Here is a 268-nt window from a genome sequence, read left to right on the forward strand (position 1 = left end):
TTCAATTGTTCATTGATTTTACTGACTATTTATCTACTGATTTACTTATTGTACAATTCAGTACTACTGTATTTTTTATTGGTAAGTCAATTCATTTAAGTGTAATATGGTCATATTTTATTACTATTATTATAATGTGTAACCATATCTTATTTTGTATTACACACTGAATATTAAAGCAATCTACTTCTGTCGCTTGGACCTCTAATCAACGTAAGTAGTACTTTATTTTGCATTTACCTTTGTTTATTAATTAATGACAGGTGGA

This window comes from Penaeus monodon, chromosome 32 (genome assembly GCF_015228065.2).
Source record: "Penaeus monodon isolate SGIC_2016 chromosome 32, NSTDA_Pmon_1, whole genome shotgun sequence".
Taxonomy (NCBI): Eukaryota; Metazoa; Arthropoda; class Malacostraca; order Decapoda; family Penaeidae; genus Penaeus; species Penaeus monodon.